At 44.2% G+C, this 23,585-nt stretch overlaps 1 protein-coding gene across 3 annotated transcripts in view; it reads left to right on the top strand.

Moving 5' to 3' along the window:
• Positions 1-23,585, top strand: part of LOC124794736 (protein TANC2) — a 653,277-nt gene that overhangs the window by 268,943 nt on the left and 360,749 nt on the right. The gene's annotated exons all lie outside the window — the stretch shown is intronic.

Below are 23,585 nucleotides of genomic sequence, written 5' to 3'. Positions count from 1 at the left end.
CCAATCACGTGATTTGCGTCACCGTGTTCCGCAACACCGTTTACGCTTGGACTGTTGCGAAGGGAAATATTTCATGCCGTAACTTTCACTGCATTCATAACGCCAGTTCCTAGAACTCCACGTTCGGAGCGGGCTTTGTCAGAAATGATTGGACATCTAGGCACGTTAAACGTGTACTTAAATAGCAACCAACTGAAAGACCTCACAAATAACTTATCTGCTGCCACAGTTGGTAAAGAATGTTGGCGCGCTGTAAAGCCCGTAGAAATCAGTTCCGCTTGGTTGCGCAAGCTGTTTCTCTTTTCCTGTAACAATAAAATCAGACGATAATTTTTGAATAAGCAGTTAAACGAGTATGAGTAAAGAAATCTCTGAAATCGTTTGTGGTTTACTCCACATCTGCTTTTAAAGGGATGGATAAATACCTAAAGTAAAGGCATTTTCTGTGTTCAGCAAAAAAGAATAGCATCGCCCACGTTCATTGTAGTACAGTATTCTACAGGACACGGTGTCGTCTTTCTGAAAGTAAAAACTACTTTTGTGGCTGAAAAGGCATTCACAGTAGAAATCACGCACAAGGTAGTGGGAGCACACTCGTTTCTAGATATCATGCTAGGTAAAAGGAGTTTCGTCATCAAACAATCTTACGTTCTCCGCCTCTTGCTACGTTACGCGCGAGCAGCGGAGCACAGTTTTCACTCAGTAAGCAACAGTTTTCAGAGTGTAGGACGATGAAAATAGAAGTTCAAAGGAAATAAAAAGTTATTTTCCACAGTAGCCATAATTCACCTACCGTTTTTCTGCAAAAAACGGTTATCACTCTCACTCTCCCCTTCTGCTATCACGTTCCCACGAATAGGATTTGCGTTTTTACTAAAACATACGTAGAAGATAGGCAGAATATTAGTCCCGAAATATTTTATTTTATCGAAAATCCCATTGCACAAACTGCTGAATGTTTCAAAGTAACAGCTTTACAAAACAAATAATTATTAAAAAGAAGAAACAAACCTTCACTTTTAAAATGCAAATCTTTCACAAACATTTCCCGACTGTTCACCGTTGCTGTTCTCCATTTCCATCCCATTTTGGTTCCCCTGTGTATTGCCTGGAAGATAAATATTTGCACCTCACTATTTCCGAGAAGAATAACAAATTGAAAAGAAAGTAAATATTAAAGAAGCTGTTAAAAAAGGCGTGCTACTTAGCTTCATGCCTTTATTTACCTGACAGCACAGGATCGTGTTCCAGTGCAATTAGCAGCACTGTTTGCAAAGAAGGTTGTGAACAAATGAGATTATTTCTCAATAGATGCACTTAGTCTGCCAGTATTCATGTTAATAGTGTAGACGTTAGGGAAGAGACTTTGTCGTGCAGGAATATTTTCGTGTCACACCAAAACAGACCTTAGCTTTTAAATTTTGTTGCTACTACTTTCGATTAATTTGAACACTGACTACATGCTTTGAGCTATAAGCCGGAAGCAGTCAACAACTGGTATGCCACAGACTATTACTTAAGAGATTCTTCTATTTATTTTTTTAGGAAGGGATGAAGAATGGAATACAGTGGTCATCGGTGAATAGCGGGCATTAACCTCAAGCGCTTTGAGGAAGCCACCAAAATGCTAAATCTGGATGGCCGGACGAAGATTTGAACCAACCTCCTCCCAAATGCGTCCTACCACTCAGCCACCTCGCTCAGCATTTTATAGTCCACCCAAGACTTCTCCTCTATGTGAAGTGAAGATTATATTCGCAATGTATCACCTTTTTAGATAGTACGTATTAGAAATGCAAACTCGATTTAGAGAACAATTTATCTCCACTTACCTATATTCTCATTGGTCACACTAATGTGAGAAGAAAACGACCTAAGCTATTCCGAACAGCAGAGAACGGGCGACCTAGCTAACCGACTGAATACAATGCGGAGTTGAGTTGCTAGAACTGGCGCACACAGCAATCAGCATTGAATTTAAATGAGAATCTTCGGCCAGACGAAATATATCTAAACGTTACGCCGGGTGTGTTGCCGTCACGACTTTTAGTCGGGAACGTGACTAGTTTCTCGCTTTCTATCTAAGAATTACGTTTGGTCTCACCGGCATGAATGCAGAATACTCAAGTGCACGTTTCGCTTCGTGAACTGAACTATTGCCATTCTCTTGGTCCTTGACAACCACAAAATCTCAAGTTCTATCTGCACAGCTGTCCTCCTCTTTTTATGTGCCCTATCACTGCTTACATTTGGAACGTAATACAAGGCACATTAATAGATTTCAGATTTCCTTATATTTAGGAAATGCAAATGTTAGTCCAGAAAGCTGAAGGCTTGGGTTTGATTTCCAGAGGCCTCCAGGTAGTTTTATTTTATTACTGTGACTTTCAGCTCTGGCAGCACTTAACGTATCTGAAAATTAAAAGAAACTTGAGCTTGTACTGTCGCTCAAATTCCACAACAAATTGTAGGCTCCTCAATAAATGGCAATCAGGATGGAGTAAAGCAGGTGTGTACCCCATTTTAGGACCATACTGTAGTACTGTAGAGTTAAGATCAACTTCATCTTAATTACAGCCTCACTTTAATACCAACCGATGAATAAGTAGTAAACCTAGCAACGCCCGTCTCTGGGCTGTGGTTGACTGCTGCATGTCCACACTTTTGACGTCAAAATTGCGCCGATAATTGGTGGCAGGCGACCCTAAAGTGAGCATTTAGAAATAAGAACCCAATGGTCGGAAAAGAAGATTTAGTGTAGTACGAAGTTCGGAGTGGGCAAAGTGTGTGAGCCCATTGTTGTTAATTGCTGTAAATTTCATGACAACCATCTTCTTGAAACTTCCTGGCACATTAAAACTGTGTGCCGGACCGAGACTCGAACTCGGGACCTTTACCTTTCGTGGGCAAGTGCTCTACCAACTGAGCTACCCAAGCACGACTCACGATCTGGCTTTCACAGCTTTAATTCCGCCAGTACCTCGTCTCCTACCTTTCAAACTTCGCAGAAGCTCTCCTGCATACCTTGCAGAACGGTCCAGCACACAGTTTCAATCTGCCAGGAAGTTTCATATTAGCGCACACTCCGCTGCAGAGTGAAAATTTCATTCTGGAAACATCCCTCAGGTTGTGGCTAAGCCATGTCTCCGCAATATCCTTTCTTCCACGAGTGCTAGTTCTTCAAGGTATGCAGGAGAGCTTCTGCGAAGTTTGGAAGGAAGGAGACGAGGTACTGGCGGAATTAAGGCTGTGAGGACGGGTCCGGAGACGTGCGTGGGTGGCTCAGTCGGTAGAGCACTTGCCCGCGAAAGGCAGAGGTCCCGAGTTTCTAGTCTCGGTCCGGCACACAGTGTTAATCTGCCACGAAGCTTCATATCAGCGAACACTCCGGTGCAGAGTGAATATTTCATTCTAGAACCATCTTCCTAACGCATCGATGCTGAGGGCGCTGCCTGGAAAAACAGTGTTATCCTTAAGTCACGGAAAAGCTGCGGGTGGGGGGGGGGCGTCAGCTGGCGCCGACGCTACATCCTGAACTACCGACATTGGCCCACTACGTCGTCTAACAATTAGTCGGCTGATGTTTTCCTCCAGGACTGCACTATTCGTGTCGTGCATGCGTTCGGTCCACTTTGCCGTCCCACTGCCCTTCACCCCTCTAACAGCGGACCTATCACTGCGCGACGATAGCACAGAATGATCTGCGTAATGTCCATACTGAAGTATTCACAATATACGTAAATGTCCTTGTGGATGAAATCAGAAGTTCACTGAGGCTTTTTTCAGATGATGCTGTGGTGTATCGACAGGTTGTAACAATGGAAAATTGTACTGAAATGCAGGAGGATCTGCAGCGAATAGACGCATGGTGCAGAGAATGGCAATTGAATCTCTATGTAGACAAGTGTAATGTGCTGCGAATACATAGAAGGATAGTTCCCTTATCATTTAACTACAAAATAGCAGGTCAGCAGCTGGAACCAGTTACTTCCATAAATTATCTGGGAGTATGCAATAGGAGTGATTTAAAATGGAATGATCATATAAAGTTGATCGTCGGTAAAGCAGATGCCAGACTGAGATTCATTGGAAGAATCCTAAGGAAATGCAATCCGAAAACAAAGGAAGTAGGTTACAAAATGGTTCAAATGACTTAACTTCTGAGCTCATCAGTCGCCTAGAACTTAGAACTAATTAAACCTAACTAACCTAAGGACATCAAACACATCCATGCCCGAGGCAGGATTCGAACCTGCGACCGTAGCGGTCGCTCGGTTCCAGACTGTAGCGCCTAGAACCGCACGGCCACCCCGACCGGCCAAGTAGGTTACAGTACGCTCGTTCGCCCACTGTTTGAATACTGCTCAACAGTGTGGGATCCGTACCAGATAGGGGTTGATAGAAGAGATAGAGAAGCTCCAACGGAGAGCAGCGCGCTTCGTTACAGGATCATTTAATAATCGCGGCAGCGTTACGGAGATGATAGATAAACTCCAGTGGAAGACTCTCCAGGAAGGACGCTCAGTAGCTCGGCACGGGCTTTTGTTAAAGTTTCGAGAACATACCTTCACCGAAGAGTCAAGCAGTATATTGCTCCCTCCTACGTATATCTCACGAAGAGACCATGAGGATAAAATCAGAGAGATTAGAGCGCACACAGAAGCATACCGACAATCCTTCTTTCCACGAACAATACGAGACTGGAATAGAAGGGAGAACCGATAGAGGTACTCAGGATACCCTCCGCCACACACCGTCAGGTGGCTTGCGGAGTATGGATGTAGATGTAGATGTAGAAGTTTACCACTGATTATAGTTCATAACTGATTATCGAACTTGGAGCATTACTCTTACAGGAACGTGGAGGCTTGTATTTAATGTAAGGGACAGCAAGTTGTAGTGATCGAAGGACCACACGAATGTGTAGGGAAGAGTTTGGCAACAGGTGGTGTCCAAACTGGCGGGACTTTATTGCCGTGGGTAAAAATACACTGCAGAGTGGGACATTCAAATCACAGAGAACTCGATAAGATTCTCGACAACTTGAGAAGATAGCGTTGGGCCTTGAGTGTGATCTCCCATTAAAATGCACCGCCGACGTGGCAGAGATTTGCTCTATTCGTAGTGTATAAAGCGGAGAGTGCTGGTGTGACAGGAGCTACATCCCTATCATGAACACCTGTCAGGCAACACGGATATTTGAGAGAACGCTGCAAAATATGAGACCCGCTGTAATGCATATTCAGACTTAAGACAGTAAAAAGAAAAAAAAATCCGGAGTATGTCTCACGGATCGAGGATACCGTACAAATTTAATTATGTATATCGATAGTTCATCCATCGCGAAAATCAAGAATATAGACTTTTTTTGCCTGTTATGTGTACCGAGACAGGCATGATATACATTTAGCTATTCCTGATAAAAAGCGGTATTAACAGAAGATCAGACAGGCAGTCGGATAACAAATGACAAAAAAAATTTAGTTTTCGGTGATATATTTACAAATTGACATTTTATGATTTTTTTCTTCGCTTATACTGTGAAACCTTGCTTCTTGCCATATATCACGTTTCTAGGCCAACGAGAAGTACCCTAGAGGTTTTGATGAGTGAGTCTGCGAGTATAGAACATGTGAATTAAATGCCGTATCTTTTCATTACATTGAATTGGAAGCTTGAACTTTTTACACCGCCAAGAGGACGTAGGCCTTAGTATGTGACATAAATTTAAACTTGATATGTCCACGCGTTCCGGAGAAAAAAGGGCGTTAACACACGAATAGACAGGCAGTCGGATAACAAATTACAAAAGAAAAAAATATTTTTTTCGTGTGATATAATAACAAATTCACAGTTGCAGGAGTTGTTCCTTTACTTGTACTGTGAAACTTTGCTTCTTAACAAATTTTATAATTCTAGGAATAGGGAAAGTAGGGTGTTAGTTTTGATGAGGGAGTTTGTGAGCCGGCCGGTGTGGCTGAGCGGTTCTAGGCGCTTCAGTCTGGAACCGCGCGACCGCTACTGTCGCAGGTTCGAATCCTACCTCGGGCATGGATGTGTGTGACGTCCTTAAGTTAGTTAGGTTTAAGTAGTTCTAAGTTCTAGGGGACTGATGACCTCGGATGTTAAGTCCCATAGTGCTCAGATCCATTTGAACCATTTTAGAGTTTGTGAAAATTAAAATATTTGACATAAATAGGAGTCTCGTTTGATCTCGGTTGATTGCATTCACTTAGAAGCCTAAGTGTTTTACACTGCCAAGACCCCTTAGGCCTTACTTAGTATGTGACACAATTTTTAACTTGATACGACTACATGGTTCCTGACGAAAATGGGTTTTTAATAGTCGGACTAACAGACAAACGGACAACACAGTGATCCTTAAAAGGTTTTTTGGACAACATGGTTGTGGAGATGAAGCAGCGATTAGTATGATTAATCAATTATTCAAAAAACAGTCTTAATCGCATTTATTATTATTATTATACCGCCAACCGGTTTCAACCCGATGTAGGCGTCATCTTCTGGGCGTTTACGCCATTGGTCGACTGCTGGTGGTGTCACTCCTGTCTACATAACTCATAGTTTCCTTCCGTTATGTAGACAGGAGTGACACCACCAGCAGTCGACCAATGGCGTAAACGCCCAGAAGATGACCCCTACGTCTGGTTGAAACCGGTTGGCGGTATAATAATAATAAAAAATGCGATTAAGACTTTTTTTTGAATAATTGATCCTTAAAAGGGTTCCGTTTTTACCTGCTGAGATTCAGAACCCTAAAAAACGAAATGTTCTGACCTGGTCATTTTCTCCTTACCTTACAAATTCGGATCCTCTACTGCTCTGTATAATTATGACCCCAAAGGAAGAACACTGGCTCAGGGAAGATAACATAAGAACTGATGAAAATACCTGTTGTGCCCCTGTAGTTCTACCGATGTCAAGGAATGTCAGGGACGAGATTTGAACCCGGATCTTTACGAACACGAATGCAGTGTTCCCCTCCCGCGAGTCTCGTGAAGTATGAGACTGGCGTTAGCGGTTCAGAATTCTTCTCCCGTACTAGCTGAACGGGCTGTGATTTGTGCACGTGACAGAACCCGCAGAGTTTTGAAAATGATGGCTAAGCTCGCAAGGCCTCCCTGGGGGGGACCTGGAGAAAAGATTGGCGTTCGAGAAGCGCTGCCCTCCGTCTGCCGCGTGGTTTTGCCGTGGTAACGAGATGCGGCCTTATACGGGCAGGGCGGTCTTCCGTTTAACGCGTGGGCCATTTGGCGGCGACTCTGCGGGGCATACTAAACGAGCGTGCGCTACTGGATTTGGCAGCGACGTCGTAACGCGCATTTCGAACAGCCTGCAGCCTTGGCAGTATGTCTTTTCCGTTCTTCCCTCACCTGCCGTTTCTTTTCGTTCCTCTTCTGTCCCTGAGTCTTTTTCCCGTCCAGCATTATCCTGCCCTACGTGACAGGCTGCTCGAAAACCCAGCAGACCAGTACTCCGAAGAAACTGTGACAGTAAATCCGCTTGTGTCGGTATGTGTTCAGTGTAGGGTGTATTTCGAAGTATTAGGCAAAATATTTGCACGTAGACAATTTCCTTCGTCCCGTTCTACGAAACGAAAGTCTAAAGAAAATTTTAAATACCACAATGGTGTCCAGTATTTGATGCCGACATATTTTCGCACCGTTTTTGGTTTGTTAACCAGGCTTTTATTGAAATATTTTGGCCTTGCTCAGTTCTTGAGCGATTGTGTGGTGTATTGCCTTGCAGAAGATTGCTGCAAAAGGATAAATAGACGCATATAATCGGACAGAGGCTTCATGTGTTTATCGCCGGTGAGACGAAGTAGAGACCTTATGTAATCCTTTGTCCTCCTCCACCCTGACACACACACACACACACACACACACACACACACACACATATGATAATATCTGCCTGAGCCGTGTGCTGTTGGTCAATGGAAAGCATCACCAGAAGTAGTATTCTACATACTTGCACCCTACCATCGGCGTGTACCACCTTATACCGTGAATCATCCCAGACAATCCCTCTCCATGATTCGAGATACCAACACCACATTCTTGTGGGCATGATAACTCTCGTATCTGATCTGAGTGCAATAAACAGAGGGATGAATGTGCGCGGAGAGAGAGTGGGGAGGGGAGGAGGAATACGATTTTAGTGTGGTCCTAATATGATAAGCTGAGGAATTAATTTGATGGAAGTAATTACAGGTTGGTTCAAATAGCTCTGAGCACTATGGGACTTAACTTCTGAGGTCATCAGTCCCCTAGAACTTAGAACTACTTAAACCTAACTAACCTAAGGACATCACACACATCCATGCCCGAGGCAGGATTCGAACCTGCGACCGTAGCGATCTCGCGGTTCCAGACTGTAGCGCCTAGAACCGCTCGACCACTACGGCCGGCAGTAAAATTACAGGAAAGTTGCGTTATCTGTTTCTAATAAATAATAAAAGTTAAAACTGTCATTAAACCGAAGGGTGGTATGAACACTACAATGCTCTTACTAGACTTGATTCTATTGTATGTGGTATGAATCCGCTTGCGCGCCTCCCACCTGGAACTGATAATCCCTTCAGTTAAAGAGTGATCTACGTTCCAGTGAGGACGTACAGCTTGGATGTTTTCGCATTTGCAAATTGTTGCCAGCGGTGAAAAACCGGCAAATGACTGAAAAAATTCTAGGGGCAACCGGACCACGAACGTCGAATATTTTAGTCTGAAGTCTGGCACTTTTCCGATGAGTCACAGAACCACAGCACTCTTGTAAAAAGAAAAAAATACTGCAAAGCTTTCTAACAACACACCTACGTTAATATGTGTGTCCCAGCTTTCGTTGTTAACGCTCACCTTAATGTGTACCTCCCGCGATGTAACAGACTTCGAGGGCTTGCTGAAAAGTAATGCTTCCGAATCTTCAATATGAAAAATCTTAAAGTCTTTTAAATAAAACAAACGTTATTACCGTTCTACATCTTTATTCTTCATGCCTACATACGTATTTGTCAACGTAGTCACCCTGGCGACAAACACGTTTCTCCCAAAGAGAGACCTGTTTGTTGATTCCAACACTGTAGAATGTTTGACCTCACCTACGCTTGCACCGCTTTATCACTATCAAAATCACGTTCTCAACTTGACAGAAGTTCTCCTAGCCAGCCGGTGTGGCCGACCGGTTCTAGGCGCTTCAGTCTGGAACCGCACAACCGCTACGGTCGCAGGTTCGAATCCTGCCTCGGTCATGGATGTGTGTGATATCCTTAGACTAGTTAGGTTTAAGTAGTTCTAAGTTCTAGGGGACTGATGACCTTAGACGTTGAATCCCATAGTGCTCAGAGCCATTTGAGCATTTTTTTAAATCTCTCCTACGAAACTTGCAGAACTAGCACTCCTGGAAGTTTCATATCAGCGCACAGTCCGCAGCAGAGTGAAAATCTCATTCTGGTACCCTGAAAGTGTGGGAACACTGGATCAACACTGTAGTTTTGGCGTTATATGAAAGAAGGTGGGGGACGGGAAGAGATACTCCATGTTCGCACATAAACAGTGAATATTATCTGGACATTTGCATTCCTGCGATGACACGCCGAGAAAATTATTAGGAAAAAAAGTGAGGAAAATTGCTATTTTTCACCCTTAAAAAGCAGGAGAGGATTGGCAACGGGAGAGAGTATTTCATATTCGCACAGGGCCGTGAATATTATCAGAACAGGCGGAATAACTAAGCGGTTACGGACTGCCGAAACGTCAGTGGATCAGACAGAGCGATTCCGTTGCGCCGTTTCCAAACTGAGCGGCAGACGCTCCCATCTGGGGGGAGACAGATACGGAGTGACGGCAGATAGGGGGCTGTCGGATGTTCGCGTGAACCGCCGTGTTTCTGGCAGCGGCGGCTTCCGGCCGCCAGCAGACCGAGTCTCCTGGAAGGGCCGCCGCCCCCTCCACAGATAACGCCCCCGCCCCCATCCCCACAGTGACAACGAGCCGCGGTGGTCCCCGCTGGCCAAAAGTCCGAAATGCGTCACCTGTCGACGGCGGCCCGCCGTCGACGGAACGAATCTCCCTAACCGGTTCGTCGCACCGCCGACAACCGGAACACGTTCCAGACACGGGGACACTGGCATTGTGCTACCGGGTTTCAATTAATATTCAGTCGGTGAGGCCTCACGTCACGTATTTTTCGCATGTCAAGGAACACTGAGTCACTCTGTGCTTGCAAAACACGATGCACGCTGGAAAGCGGCGAGTGCATTGTTTTGTCTTGATCTGAACGCTGTCGGCGACGATAAGATAGCAGCTGGCGCCTGCTTTCATTCTGCACCGCACACACACACACACACACACACACACACACACACACACAGTCTTCACTGATAGAGGGAGACATGCTGCGTGAAATCCGTTCTCATACAGTTTTGCCGTAAACGATTGTCGAGCCTAATAAAGCGTCTGAATGTAAACACCCTGTACTACAACATGTTCACTCAGTCTATCAAAACAGAATATATTTACATGCTATTGTCAAAATTTTCAGTTTAATCAAAACAATAGAATGAATGTTGTTGTTATGCTTGTGATGGTCCCCAGACTGAATACTGGTTAAACGCAGCTCTCGATGCTAGTCTGTCCTGCACAAGCCTCTTCATCGTTACTTAACTAGATCCTCTTCAACCTACTTACCATTGTCTTGTTTTCGTTTCCTCCTACAATTTTTATTCCACACCCCCTCCCAAGACACTTCTCCCACTTACCAAACTGCACAATTCCTTGATGCGTCGATCTCTTATTTTACTCGAGTTGCGCCATAAATCTATTTTCTCTCTGCTTTGATTCAGCACTTCAGTACTTACGTAATACTCCTGTCTAATCTTCAAGATTCTTCTGCAGCACCACATTTCACTTTTATTCTCTTCTTGTCTGAGCCGTTCATCATTTAGGTTTCACTTCCGTACAGGGATACGATCCACACTAATACTTACAGAAAATTTCTAATGCTTAAATTTATATTCGATGTTAGCAAATTTCTCCTTTTAGAAAGAATTTTCTTGCTAGTGCCAGTTTGCAGTTAATATCCTCTCTACTTCGGAACTCGTCATTTACTTTGCTCCTGGAATACATCTACTACTTTCAGTATCTCATTTCTTATAATTTTGTCAGCATCACCTGATTTAATCCCACTGCACTCAATTACGCTTTTTGACATTTGTTGATATTTCTGTTTTAGAGCTCTGTCCTAAATCCTTTGCGGCCAATCACGGAACTGCAATATCATCGGGAAACAGCCCAGTTTTTATTTCTTGTAGCTGAACTTTAATTCCCTTTCCAAGTTTCTCCTTGACTTCGTTTACTGCTTGCTCAAAGTAGGGACTGACTAATGTAGACCACAGGTTGCAACCGTGTCTCAGTATCTTCTCAGTTACTGACTTTCGTGACTTTTTTACTGTTCTGAGGCAATTTTGTTTCTATATATATTGCAGATGACGAAGACATATGACAAGAATAAAAACAATAATAATAATAAACACACTGAACAGAGATATAAGGCTAACCTGAACTGTGAAACTGCACAGCTGATTTGAATCATGCTTAACAGAATGGAAAACGTTGTGCTGAATAATTCAGACGATGTCAGAAAGGTAGAAAATTTTAGTGACCGGGGAAAAATCACAAAGGGAGTTCCGCAGCACTCAGTTTTGCGTCCACTCCATTCCTGATATATGTGACTGTCCTTCCACTTAACATTCAACAAGCTAAATTGGTACTTATTGCAGACTGTATTAGTGTTAAAATAAATCCCATTAGAGAGAAAGCAACATAAGAGTTAGTGTATGATATTTTCCAAAGAATTATTAAGTGGTTATCTGAAAACGGACTCTCTCTAGGCCGAGCGGTTCTAGGCGCTTCAGTGTGGAACCGCACGACCGCTACGGTCGCAGGTTCGAATCCTGCCTCGGGCATGGATGTGTGTGATGTCCTTAGGTTAGTTAGGTTTAAGTAATTCTAAGTTCTAGGGGACTGATGACCTCAGATGTTGAGTCCTATAGTGCTCAGAGCCATTTGAACCATTTGACTCTCTCTAAATTTTCAAAAAGCACTCTACATTCAGTTCTGTATAACAAATAATGTCATACCACCAATTGATGTAGCACACGAGGAAAGGATAGTCAGTAAATAGAGCACAATACTCCAAATGTTTGGGTGTATATACTGATGAAATCTGCAGCTGGAAGAAGCAAACAGCTAAGTTCAGCTTATTCTTTATATCCCACGATGTGTCCTATCCCTTCTTTGAGTCAAGTTGAGGCAAAAATCTGCCCTCTTCGATGCAGTACATTTTTCACTAGGTCTCTGATCAAATACCCAGAATTCTTCAAATATTCTGAATCTTTCGTTAGCTCCGCGTTTCGGACACATCTATTCTCTTTTTAATACTTACTTTACATTTTCGTGTCCGGGAGAGCTTTCTGCCATGGTCGCTGATCTTTCTCATCTCTTCTAAAATTTTCGGCCCAGTACTGGACGACGTCAACACTGCGATGTGTCCCAATCATAGATCTTCGACAGTGCATCTACTACGACTGATAGGACTCTATTTCATGTGTGTGCCATATCTTTCACCTCAATACAATCACATAAAATGTAACCGTCATCTTTTAATTCCCACTTTGATACATTCTTAATGCTATTTAGTGTCCCAAGATACTTCTGTCGTCACCATCGCTGAAAGGGAAATCCTTCGCACCTTGGCGGCACGTTGTCAGCAACTCCAACAACACCTGCCCAACTTCCACAGGACATCTTGTGACGGCCCGTGGAGCATCTCGACACGAGCTGAGGAAGCGAGCACCGCTGCAGCCGAAGAAGGCCGGCTACTTTCTGCCCGACTCTCAACTTGGAAACCCTAAGATGTATGAGACGGCGTGCAGGATGAGAAAGGAATAATGGCACGGTGAGGGGTCTGCGAGAGGGGGGGGGATGGAGGGGGGGGAAGGGCGTAGAGAGACGGTCGCGTTCGGCGCTCGTGCTGGGTGCGCATGTGCAGTGGAAGGGGAAGCGGGCTCATTCAAGTCCGACCGATCGGTCCGGTCGGCTCTTTAACTGTGCCGCCGCGCCGAACCGAAGTTGTCGAACCGGCTGCGGGATTAAGCAAATCAGGACACAATTTCGTACCGTTCACCTGCGGCTGCAAATCAGCTCGGCGGCTTGTGCCTCTTTTTTTCGCCCGGCACTTGCCAGTAATTAAGCCACAGTGCACGTCTCGGAGAGATATTCGGCTTGTCGCTTCAACCGTTCCTCATTAAGGAGTATGCTCGCTGACTACACATGCCAAACCATTCAATATCGTAACAGAACTGCCAGCATCGAGAGAAATACCCCCATGCTAGGCTCCAGAAACCTGTTTCGGTCCCTCCACATCTACATAATTCTCGTTCGGCGTATTTATCTCCTGCAAACCCATTCCCTCCTTTCGCCCCTCTTTTTTTTTTTGCCTTCAGTTGAGCGTTTACTGTCATTCGCCTAGTGAAGAACGTTATATTTTCAGATTACTGGCAAAGTATACCTTCCTTCACAACACTTCAGTGACCTAACTGTGGTAGTTAACGCTAATATTGTGGCATTTTCCGCACCGTTAACGTCGAGCTAAGAATGCACGGTCCCTATTATACTTTTTTGTGTTCTTACCGAACGTGGCTTCTCATCACATCGAGTTCTTGCATCTTAAAGCGAATAACGACGAATTAGTAGGATATTCTGCGTGTGGCGTAATATGCTAACCGCCCTTCTAGGCCAGCTAATCTGCTTTAACGTCGGTAAATACGTCTAGAATGACTTTTTATTAATTCAGTTTGGACCCGTCGTGATAAAACAACGACACTGTATTGCAATGACAAGCACCTTGCTGTTCAGTCGGAGCAGGTAACGCAACTACGACACTAAGAAATTTGAATTTTGTGGCCTAAACACCCTATAGGAGAGGTATCAAAAGTTTTACAATATAGTTGAAAATGACAGATGATAATTGTTCTGTGTCAAGTAAACTGAGCTGAACAGTTTCCTCGTCATGTAGTACAGGCACCAAACTTCTGTAACGGCTTGAATTTTCGTACATGGCGACTGAGTCATGGTGTTTAGGATTTTAATTTTGAGGTTATAATTAAAAGTTTGTTACTTGTCGGACAGGTTGAGACATCACTTGTGGCTTCACTGACGGTTACATGTCTGAATAGGAGAAAAAAGATTATAAATATCTGAACAATCAGTTATAATTTTTTTCTCGATTTCATCGACAAGAACACTTATATTAATATTCGCATGTGAACGTGTACGAGCATAGTGGTTTATTTTGACTTCCGTTAAGAATGTTAACATTATTAGAAAGCTCAGATATGAATATAACATATGTATGTGTGAGCCGATTTTTAAAGTTTGAAATGTGCTGAAACACAGCCTTTCGCATTATATCACTTTGATAATGACTGTAAGTCCGAAACTGCACTAGTGGAAAAAAAATAATTTTTACAATCGATGGTGAATATGATGTATTTCAAAAAGCTCTGCATTACTGCGGACCTTAGCCATTAGAAATTAAACTATTGAACTAGTAGGGGAGGATGTGTACCCCTTTCCATGGTACAGAATCACTGCAGTGTTATTTTTATGAAGGCGGATAGGAGCCAATTTACCACTTAGAAACTTGCTAGCAGGTTAAAAAAGTGTCCGGTAAAGTATGCGGTAGGACAGCGAATTTTGGAGGGTAGGAGGTACTGGGAGAGGAAAGCCGTGAGGGAGGGTCGTGAGCCGTGCTCAGGTAGCTCAGTCGGTGAAGCACGTACTTGCGTAGGGCAAGGGTCCCACGTTCGAGTCCTTGTCTGGCACACAGTTTTAATCTACCAGGAAAGTTCAAATCAGTTCGCACTCCGCTGCAAAGCGAAAATTCATTTTGGAATTATTACTTCGTCTTTCTTTTTTAAAAAAAAATAAGAAAGAAAAGAGACTGCTGTCCATCTTCTCAATTCATACGCTAATTTCTTTCATCTCTGCTTGACTGATACACTCAACATACTCTACAATCTGTTTTGCATATTCTAATCATTTCCTGCCGCTACTATTTTCCACTTCTAATGAACCTCCCAACCTCAGGTTAACTATTTATGGCTGTCTTAGCAGGTGTCCTACTAAGTTCCCATTCTTCTGATAAGAGCAACCTTGACACTTTTCCCCGTCTATACTTTATGGTACCTTGTCTTTCCACTTTTTTCATTTTCAGTAGCATCACATTGTAAATTCTTCCATTTTCTTCTTCTCCAGATTTCCAGTGATCCACATTTCACTTTCATACTGTGCAGTGCTCCAGATGCCCACTTTCATTTCCAAATCAATACAGCTCTTTTATTGGAGGAAATTTTCTTCGCCTATCCCAATCTACTACCGACTTCTGTGCTTGCTTCGGCCATCCCATGTAAGCTTCCTTCCTAGATGGGAGATTTATTTCACGTCTTTCGCTACTGTGTTGTTCCCAGTTTTGGAACGGCACTGTTCATTCTCCTTTCTACTACTCTCCATTCTCTTAGCTTTGCTTATCGTTTAGTCATATGTGCTAAGTATGCTGTCCATTCCATTCTTTCTTCCAGCCAGATGGGCTATGCTGTCTTCGAACCCACGAACATAAAAATTTTCTTTCGCTTCGTTCATCGATTCTTCAAAGTACAAGATGCACATCAGTGACAAGAAGTTGGGACACTGCCTCTTAGCAAAAACTTGTATATTTTGATCTTTCGCACTGATTGCGCCCTCTTTGTTTTGCAGCATTAGTCGTCTGTCTCTACACTTTACCCTAAATTTTCTACAGGATGTGAACACCTAATTCCATGTTTTGGACTATTTCTGGGCGCGCGGTTTGAGGCGTCCTGTCACGGGCTGCGCGGCCACCCTCGCCGGAGGTTCGAGTCCTCCCTCGGGCATAGGTGTGCGTGTTGTTCTTAGTATAAGTTACTTTAACTTAGTTTAAGTAGTGAGTAAGCCTAGGAACCGATGACCTATGCAGTTTGGTCCCTTAAGAATTCACACACATTTGAATATTTTTTTTTTTTTTTTACTATTTCTGCCCCAATCCATCACAAGCATTATTAAGCTGAACAAAACGTTACAAACGAGTTGTTATTTTGAAAAATGTCACCGCATCGTTAGGACAACCGAAAGCGAAGCGTTCACTGCTTGATGCAGACTTCCGTTGGATGCTTGTTTGCGAATTTTCCTGGAAGTCCACAACAAATTGCTTCGTTGAACTTTTGGTAAACGATCACATTTACAGAAGGTTTTACAGAAATTCGTTGTGGTCACGCTTCCCTCAATGATGAATACCTTGAAGACCGAAAGAAATCGGTTATTGTTTCAAAAATGAAAAAAAAGGTTAAAAACGTGGAAGCTGTGCTTAATACGATTTAAGAGAATCGACAATTGAGATGAAAACACTCTGAAGAATATGGAAGACAGTAGTAAATTCGACTAAGTACGAACATTTAGCTATGAAGACTGCTCCAGATTGATTCCGAAGCTCACAAACATTCACGTCAAGTAATGTAACGAAATGTACAAAAAAATCGTCCGAACAAATGAAAAGTCCTTAGAGGAAGTCGCAGTATGAGACGAAAATTGGATGTATTCGCATGGACTAGGAACTAAATACAGTTTTGTTTTTAAATGTGATATTTATTGTTTCGTAATTGTTCGTATAATAATGTTTAAATAAATGTTCTAGTTTTGCACTTTTCGGACTTTGTTTCGCGTAAAGATGTAGGATGTGCTATATTACACCGTTGATGTAGCGCGAATCACCTTTTTCTTTCTGTTCTTTACCTCATCTATCAGGGCATGGGTAAGGGCTTCGGATTCTAGGTGTTCAGAGGATTGGATTTTTGTTTAGAGGTTATTTGAAGGGAATCAGGGACGTGCAAGGTGAAAATGGGGTTATGTGGCACTTGTTCTACCATGTCCTCTTTTAAAGTGATGGGAGTTTGAAATTGTTATTGTGGTCTTCATTCCGAAGACTCCACATTAGTCAGTCCAGCGCAGTTGTCTTCATCTCTGAATAACTGCTGAAATTTAAATCCATTTGAAGCAGCTTACTGTATTCGAAGCAACTTTCACCTCCCTCACTTCTCTCCCTTACCAAATTTATAACATCTTGGTGCTTAAGGATGTGTCATATCAACTAATTCCTTCTTTTAGTAAAACTATGCCAAAAATTTCGTATTTCCTCAATTCGACTCAGTACCTCTTCATTAGTTATTTGATTTACCCATCTAAGCTTCAGTATTCTTCTATTCGCCACATCCAGACGGTTCTACTTTATTGTTATTTAAACTGTCATAGCCCACGTTTCACTTCAGCACAAGGCTACACTCCAGAAAAGGTTTCGTAACACTTAAATTAAGGTGTGTGTGTGTGTGTGTGTGTGTGTGTGTGTGTGTGTCCTAAAGAACAGACACCTTTCTTGATCTGCATTCGTGTTGAAATGGCTCTGAGCACTTTGGGACTTAACATCTGAGGTCATCAGTCCCCGAGAACTTAGAATTACTTAAACCTAACTAACCTAAGCGCATCACACACATCCATGCCCCAGGCAGGATTCGAACCTGCGACCGTAGCGGTCGCGCGGTTCCAGACTGAAGCGCCTAGAACCGCTCGGTCACACCGGCCGGCTGCATTCGTGTACACATGACCAAAGAGAAATTCCTACATCGGCTGCAATCGGACATTGAAATAAATCCAATGCTGACAAGTGAAAATTTGATCTGGACCCGAATTTTCGCTTATCGCGAGCGGTCGCCTTAATCACTTCGGCTATCCGAGCACACTTCTCGTCAAGCTCAAATTTCCATGTGTCGCGCACTACTTATGTAGTGTCTCCTGTCCATTCACTATCCTCCTCGCTCGCAGTCTCACCTGATTCCCACAAGCTGGACTGTGCGGCTGGTCCCGGCGGAGGTTCGAGTCCTCCCTCGGGCATGGGTGTGCGTGTTTGTCCTTAGGATAATTTAGGTTAAGTGGTGTGTAAGCTTAGGGACTGATGACCTTAGCAGTTAAGTCCCATAAGATTTCACACACATTTGAACATTTGATTCCCACAAGAGGTCGAAAAGAAGAGAGCATTCGTATTGAAGGTATCATTATTTTCAATGCCTGATAGCAGCTGATGTCGGAATTTCTCTTTCGCCATTTAAAATAATATTAGTTGTTAACAGATTCCTGTTTCTCAGAAATACCCTGCTCTTCTTTCTACTAGCGGTCTACATTTTATACCCTCTCCATTGTCAGTTACTTTGCGGCTCAAATAGCAAAAGTTATCTACTACTACTACTACTGCTGCTACTGTGTCATTTCGTAACGAAATTCCCTCAGTACTGCCTAATTTAATCGGAATATATTCCATTACCATTGTGTTGCAGCTGGTTTTAAAAGTTATAAAACGATTATTTCTTGCTGCGAAAAACTGCAGCACAAACATATTAACTGAATAGTTAGTGTCTTACTGCCGTATTCGCCACTTTCGTAGTGAAATGCCGGAAAATAGGAGCGATCGCTGTCGCCGCTCAGACGTTGGACTAGCGGCGCAGACATCGCCGCCTGGGGGTGGCCAAGTGTGTGTGTGTGACTGCGGCCACCCGTAGCGCCGCGGGCAGCGACGTCTGCGCAGCCGGCGGAGAAAGGAAATGCTCCCCACGGCGGGAACCTGTTCTGTTCTCTTACAATCGGCCGCGACGATCGGCCGGGTTTCGCCGCGGCTGCAATCCGTACCAGGAGCGGTCCTGACTCACGGCTACGCTGGCCATTACAGACGCGGGCGGCGCAAGTGCAGGGGCAACAGTCTCTCCTGCTCGCCGTCTCGGGCAGCGGCGGCGGCGATCCACCTTGGTCGAGAGTCTACAGCACTCTATACACCAGTCCATCTCTTACTCTCCGCCTCTCTCTTTGCACAACGCCCTACCTTCGTATGGCTTCAGTGATGCGTCGTATCGCTTTTACAAGACATGTTCAGAAAGTAAAGTGCACTTTTATTTTTTTTAAGGAAAAGTGTATTTGAAAAAAAAAAATTCACAGGATATTGTTGATATACGAGGGACGTTCAAAAAGTAATGCAACACATCGTTTTTTCTGGACAAATTTTCGTTGAAATGAATGAATATCGAATATTGCCGACACATCCCTGTAGTTTCAAGAAGTTCCGATAGGTGGCAGTGCTATACGCAGCCTTCAAATGGTGTCCGTAACGGAGGTGCGTTCCAAGCAGAGAGCTGCCACTGAGTCTCTTGTAACAGAAAACCAGAGCATCGCAGATATTCATAGATGCTTGCAGAATATCTATGAAGACTCGGCAATGAACAAAAGCACAGCGAGTCGTGAACAAAATCACGGTGAGTCGTTGGGCCAGGCGTCTGTCATCATCGCAATAAAGTCGCGCAAACATGTCCGATCTTCCGCGCTCTGGGTGGCCGCAAGCAGCTGACCCCTGCAACGTAGGGACGTGCAGACACTCTGATTCGAGGTGCACTTCTCCTTCTCTATGAGAACGTTAGGCCGTAGACAAGTTTGCGCACACGAGACGAGCTCACAAAACTTCATTGGACTGTTCTTCCTGACCCATCCTACATCCCAGATCTCGCATCTTCCGACATCCACCTGTTTGGCCCAATGAAGGATGCACTCCCTTGGAAGCAGTATGTGGATGTTGGGGAGGTACTGATGCAACAGAATATTGTGCTCAGATATCGAACAGTAGAGTGGTTCCATGTAGGCACACGGGCCTTCCCAGTGAGCTGACAAAAATGGTTCAAATGTCTCTGAGCACTATAGGATTTAACATCTGAGGTCATCAGTCCCCTAGAGTTTAGATCTACTTAAACCTAAGGACATCACACACATCCATGCCCGAGGCAGGATTCGAACCTGCGACCGTAGCAGTCGCGCGTTTCCGGACTGAAGCAACTACAACCGCGAAGGCAGTGAGGTGACATATGGCAATCCTGAATAAAACAAACCTGCTTTCAGAGAAAAAAGTGTTGCTTTAGTAACTGTCCGACCCTTTTCCTCCTTGATTTTTTTGCACGTAATCTCCATGCATGTTGTGAGGCATGGCACAAGTTTCTTTATGCACACCTCAAAGAAATCCCCCGTCACCTCCTTCTCCCACTCCAGAACCCCTTTCTGCACCTGCTAATCGCTTGAAAATTTAATTCCACTCATGAGTGCATTCAAGGAGGTGAAAAGATAACCAGAAGGCGCTAAGTTCGGGGAATGCGGGGGTTCTTCAAAACATCCCAACCAAATGAATCCGTGAGCGTCTTGGTGGCTAAGGCTGTGTGGGAATTTGAGCATTTTTGTGCAACAAGCACACTCCTCTCGTCAGCATTCCCCTTTATTTGTTCTTAATGCTCCTTTTACTTTTTTTTTTAGTCTCACAACATCGATGTGCATTAATAGTCTCCTCCTGAGGCAGAAATTCGACCAAAATGATGTCATGTCGGTCTCAAAACATTGAAGCTATGATTTTTGCCCGAAATTGTAGTTTTGAATTTTTGGTAGATAGAGGATGGGCGTGATGGCACTATGACGACCGTCTTTTTGTCTCAGGCTTAAATGAGCCACGCACGTTTTACCTCCAGACACAGTAGAACTCAAAAAATCCTCGCCTTCCAGTTCAAGTCGCTCAAGAAACTCGCAGGCGCTACTGAGATCCGATTTTTCTCGTGTTGCTCTGTCAGCAATAACCTTGGGTTCGGAGTGGGGCGGCGGTGGGGTGAGTGGACTGCTGTAGCATGTTGTGGGGTTGTGAACCACTGAGGGCTATGGCGAGGACGAAGCCTCTCCGTCGTTTCTAGGTTCCCAGTTCCATACAGTACAATACAGGAGCTGGAATAACAATTTCGATAAATTTTTTATCATAACTTTGCTCACTCCATCATTACCTACCACATCATAAGAGATACTGATAATGGCTGTTAACTATAGTGATATGCCTTTCATATCGTGTCCGACTGTACATTGCGCGGGATAATAATAAAGTTTTAACTATCACCTCCAAAAAAATAAAGCTGTGTAATTGATTTAGTGCTCACTTACAGGTACACGTCTACAATCATATACATTGAAATCCGCACGCCACAGTGCCGTAGCACGGCGCTAGAGCGACTTTCAACTCGGTCGTTGGCGGATCAGGATCCCATACTATAGACTGATGCATTTACTCTTCCTTTATTTGCACCAACGAAAATGAAAATAAATTACGGCTGTCGTAATACAACGCGATAAACAGAACAAAAATGACATTCAAAACATTTAGTAAACATCTGTGATCGTGTCTCATGTTTCATAGCGCTTAGAAATATAATCGCTGACATCTTGGATTGCCGGGTGTTCTGCCGGATATCAGCGTCGTACTTGCACGATATTTCGGTCACGTAGCTCGTGGCCTTCATCAGGTGCGACCTGAGACTACTCCTCGAGTGGACCTGGTCCAGTATTTATGCCTATGGCCTTCCCCCTCCACCAACGGCTGCAGGCGCTTCCTCTGTGGTCCGCGCCCATTCCCTGCGACCTGCTGGAGCGTTGCTGCTCCGTTTTCCGTCCGCAGCGTGCAAGTACGATATCCGGCAGAACACCCGGCAACCCAAGATGTCATTAGATGGCCGGAAAGCCTGAAGAGTTACAATATAATTGCTGTTATTAATCAATTAATTATCCACTCACACAAACGACAGGGCAACACTTCATTATGCAATTACAGTGTCACAACTACTGAAACAGATCAGTCGAGGACGAGATTCCCGAATGGTGCTGACTTTTAACGATTAGTCCCCGGGAGCCGGCGGCCAACGTATCACGACCTTACTAGAGCTACTCTATTTTTGGTTCATATAAGATTCTAATTTACGTATGTTACTAATTAATAATTACATTGGTACATATGCAGCCCGAGCTGCCGCCACACAATATCAGTATTGGCTCTTGAACAAAAAAGTTTGACGATCACTGGTCTACAGTAAAGGCGAGATTAAATTTACGTGTATCTGCACATCTGCTGAAATTAAACTGGCAACTAGTGTAAATGGGGCAGTTCACTGAATACCCTAAGTACATGCTAAAGACTGCGAATTACATTTCGTGGACTAATATTCCGCATCTACAAACTTTACCCCATCTGGCGGAAAGACCCGTCAATTGACACTGAGGAGCCAAAGATACTGGTACACCTGCCAAATATCGTGTAGGGCCCGCGCAAGCACGCAGAAGTGTCGCAACACGACGTAGCATGGACTCGACTAATGTCTGAAGTAGTGCTGGAGGGAACTAACACCATGAATCGTGCAGGGCTGTCCATAAATTGGTAAGAATACTAGGGGGTGGAGATCTCTTCTGAACAGCACGTTGCAAGGCATCCCAGATATGCTCAATAATGGTCGTATCTGATGGCCAGCGGAAGTGTTTAAACTCAGAAGAGTGTTCTGGAGCCACTCTGTAGCAATTCTGGTCGTGTGGGGTGTCGCATTGTCCTGCTGGAATTGCCCAAGTCCTTCGGAATGCACAATGGACATGAATAGATGCAGGTGATCAGACAGGATGCTTACGTTCGTGTCACCTGTCAGAGTCGGATCTAGACGTATCAGGTGTCCCATATCACTCCAACTGCAGGCACCCCACACCATTACAGAGCCTCCACCAGCTTCAAGAGTCCCTTGCTGACACGCTGGGTCTATGAATTCATGAAGTTGTCTCCGTAACCGTACATGCCCATCCGCTCGATACTATTTGAAACGAGACTCGTCCGAGCAGGCAACATGTTTCCAGTCATCAACAGTCCAATGTCGACAGACCCAGACGAGGCGTAAAGTTTTGTGTCGTGCGGTCGTCAACGGTACACGAGTGGGCCTTCGGTACCGAAAATCCACGTCGATGATGTTTCGTTGAATGGTTGGCAGGCTGACACTTGTTGATGGCCCAGCATTGAAATCTGCAGCAATTTGCGGAAGAGTTACACTTCTGTAACGCTAAACGATTCCCTTCAGTCGTCGTTGGTCCCTTTCTTGCAGGGTCTTTTTCGATGTCGGAGATTTGTTTCAAAGGATTCCTGATATTCACGGTACACTCATGAAATGGTCATACTGGAAAATCCCCACTTCATCGCTACCTCGGAGATGCTGTGTTCCATCCCTCGAGCGCCGAGTATAACACCACGTTCGAAATCACTTAAATCTTGATAACCTTTCATTGTAGCAGCAGAAACCGATCTAACAAATGCGCCAGACACTTGTTGTCTTATATAGGCGTTGCCGACCACAGCGCCGTATACTGCCTGTTTACATATCTCCGTATTTCATTGCGCATACCTACGCCTGTTTCTTTGGCGCTTCAGTGTATTTGTTTGGGAGAGAGAGAGGGGGGAGGGTGAAAGGATCTATTCTAGAGCCCGTCAGAAAGAAAGGCAGCAGAAATGGTGAATGTTGATGTCCAAAACAGCTTTGAGACAGAGAATGAGATGTGTACCTGCGGAGAACCATC

The sequence above is a fragment of the Schistocerca piceifrons genome, chromosome 4, assembly GCF_021461385.2.
Source record: "Schistocerca piceifrons isolate TAMUIC-IGC-003096 chromosome 4, iqSchPice1.1, whole genome shotgun sequence".
NCBI classification, from domain to species: Eukaryota; Metazoa; Arthropoda; class Insecta; order Orthoptera; family Acrididae; genus Schistocerca; species Schistocerca piceifrons.
This window is presented reverse-complemented; position numbering and strand designations above follow the sequence as displayed.